The sequence below is a fragment of the Jaculus jaculus genome, chromosome 8, assembly GCF_020740685.1.
Source record: "Jaculus jaculus isolate mJacJac1 chromosome 8, mJacJac1.mat.Y.cur, whole genome shotgun sequence".
NCBI classification, from domain to species: Eukaryota; Metazoa; Chordata; class Mammalia; order Rodentia; family Dipodidae; genus Jaculus; species Jaculus jaculus.
This window is the reverse complement of record NC_059109.1, coordinates 30,593,403-30,596,372: the sequence shown is the minus strand read 5'-3', so window position 1 is coordinate 30,596,372 and position 2,970 is coordinate 30,593,403. Positions and strand designations below refer to the sequence as shown.

Here is a 2,970-nt window from a genome sequence, read left to right as displayed (position 1 = left end):
ACCTCATTATGGTTCTGCTACTATGAGCCCTTTAAGTAAGAAATCAAAGAAAAATATGAAGCCCAGCAATAGACTGTCTTTCAGGAGATTCTGTACTGCTGGTATGATGCTAGCAGGGAGAGCAAGTGTGCCTCACGGAGAAGGCAGGAGAAGCTCAGAAGCTGGGGAATCTGTGGTAACTGGTTTCACTCTCACATATCAGCACACTTATATCCTCAGAACACTCAAGTCATCTGTTCTATTGCATCAAACCCTCAAATTCTGAAGTCTGCTTCGGAACTGGCCCTTACCAAGGCCTTGCTGCTCTACTCAATGCAACTCTGAGACAAAGGGGATCATGGTGTTTATGCGCAAACACTGTCACAACGGTGGAGGGGGCTTTGAACACTGGATGGTGTCCAGAGCAGCCCCTATGTCACAATTCTTTGTCTGTAGCAGCCTGGTAAGTCAGCCACCTTCATCAGAGAAGCCCATGGACAGCATCTGAGAGAGCGACTCAATTAGCCGGGGTCAGCCTCTGGTGGAAGATGTGGGTACCCGGCAGCTTCCTTCAGCCTTGAGGGCCCTTCCTGGGAAGGGTCCAGAGAGCTTGGACCTTCGGATTCTGGCATCTGGAGAGATTGGAGTTCACCTGTAGATGAATCCACTTCTTTTGAAGACAAATGTGTCCAGTCTTCATCTCCTCCCGAACAGTTATCAGACGCCATCTGTTTCTCGGGCTGCCCTTCGGATTCCAAAGCAATCCTGTTCCTTTGCTCAGTCAGAGACTGTGCTGTGCCAGTCCGCTTTGCTAACTTCAGAAGAGCAGCTACTCAGCTGAGACCTGCACTTGTCTTCTGCGCTGGAACTTTGTGGGGAGACAGGTGTCAGGCGGCTTCTCTTCCCTCCGTGCTCCACATCAATATCAACTTCAGTGCCCAGAGGGCTGAGGGCAGCTGCTACGCTCTCCCCAACGTTCTTCAGGAAGTTCACACAGGGATCCTCCGATGGAGCGCCAGCTGGCTCACCTGTGGGGCTGGGGCTGGGGCTGGGACGGGCATCCCCTGCTCGAGGAGGACGCGGGCTCCGATTCCCTGGTGGGCCCATCTCCCAGCCAGGCCACCCAAAATGCCCATGTTTCAGCTTCCGGAGCCAGCGGCCGTGAGAGAAGCCCTCAGAGAAATGCCCAAAGGGGTTGGGGAAGTCCAGCTTGCTGCACTCTCTGTGCAAGTCCTTCCCCTCGCAGACACTACCCAGCTCATAGTCTGGGCATACACTGCACTTGTAGCGAGTTCGGACCACAGGACCATTGCAACCATCACAGATCACCTTGGAGTGCATGATGCTGCGGGGTGCCCCCTGACCACACAGTGGGCGATGCTCCCGCTGGCACTCCTTCTTCTCTTTAATCTAGATGCGGAAAATGTCATCCTCCACGTAGGACATAGCCATTGTCCGTTCCTCACCACTGGAAAAGGCAACCAAGTCCCTGTCCTCAACGCGGTAGTGCGCTTGGAAGCCTCCGGGCCACAGCGCGGGGAACAGGGCGGCCACCCGGCTCAGCAGCCGCCCACAGGGCTCCGGGGCCGGCAGCCTCCGCCTCTGCCTCCTGCTAGGGCAGAAGAGCGAGCAAATCTCGCGGGCCGCCTCCTCCTTGCCCAGATTAGTACCTTCGCCCTGAGGGATGCCATGGCATCAGAGCCTGCAAGTGCACAGCCCAGGTACTTTATTTTTAAACATAGTTCTTGTTGTAGTTAGTTTGGCATACTGGGATGAACGTCCAAACCAAGCACAGTGTAAGGGAGGAAGGGAGTTATTGTAAGCTTACAGATCCAGGGAGAAGTTCCAGCAGAGTCAGAAGCTGCTTCCATACTTCCAAGCAGAGAGGAAAAAGAGAAAGCAAGCAAGCAAGAAAGAAAGACAGAGAGAGAGAGGAAAGGAGGGAGGGAGGAAGGAAGGCAGGCAGGAAGGGGAGAAAGAAGCAGCAAGCACAAACCAGCAGCAAGTAGGACCCATACAGAACTCAATCTTTTAAATTAATATTTAATTTTAAAGGATACGATCCCTTAAATAATTATTTCAGTAATTATTTACATTTGTACTTTATCCTACTTAAATATCATTCAGCTGTTTTTTGTATCAGTTGTGTCAAAGTCATCCACATGCACAGCTTTATGCTCTATAGCAAGGCAACCTGCTTTGGGTTGTCACTCTGTCCTCACCTTGTCACTAATGTCCTCTGAATCACAGAGCCACACCCTTGCCCACCTCCTGGAAGGGAGGAGCTGCCTGTCTTTCTTAGCTCTAGGGCGTTTTCTTTCCACACTTAGATCCAGATGGAAAAACATTTTGCTTGGCAAAGACAATGTGCAATTTTGGCTGTTTTAATCTCAAACTTCATGGATAGACTCTATAAAAAGGCATCATTTCCGCACACCATTTCCTCCTTGATCTTCTCTTATGTTGATTTTGTGCATATAATTGAATCAGAATTGCTTTTCTTGCCAATTTTAGTGATTTCATCAGCTCGAGTTTCAGCTTCTCGTGTTCTCTGATTTTGCAACAGTATCCCCTCACGCTTTCCTGCCACAGCTACAATTGTGTCCAACTTCTCTGCTTCGGCTGCTTTTCTCCTATTTGCTATGCACTCATATTTGACATCTGCCAGCAAAAAAAGTTAGGACTATACCTAAATGCATATTTCCACACACATTATTATTGGCATATTTTAATTTCAAACTTCTTTTCTATATTGTCAGTATCTCTTCTTCCAAAAATTACAATATTTGTAGATGCTGCTCTCCTACATTTAGAAAACATAGAATTGTCAGTTTAAAAATCTATGTAAAATGCATTTAGTGAGGTGTATATTAAGAAAAAATGGTTCGAAAGTCACAAAGATGATGACAGGCCAACTTTGTGGGCACTGCACTGAAACAAATTATAAATAGATCAAACATTGTAAAAATGAACACAGAGTTTCTAAAAGTA

The 2,970-nt window shown here is 48.2% G+C and overlaps 1 pseudogene; it reads right to left on the bottom strand.

Moving 5' to 3' along the window:
- Positions 1 to 360: 360 nt before the first annotated feature.
- LOC101599518 lies at positions 361 to 1,446 on the bottom strand (annotated as a pseudogene).
- Positions 1,447 to 2,970: the final 1,524 nt, after the last annotated feature.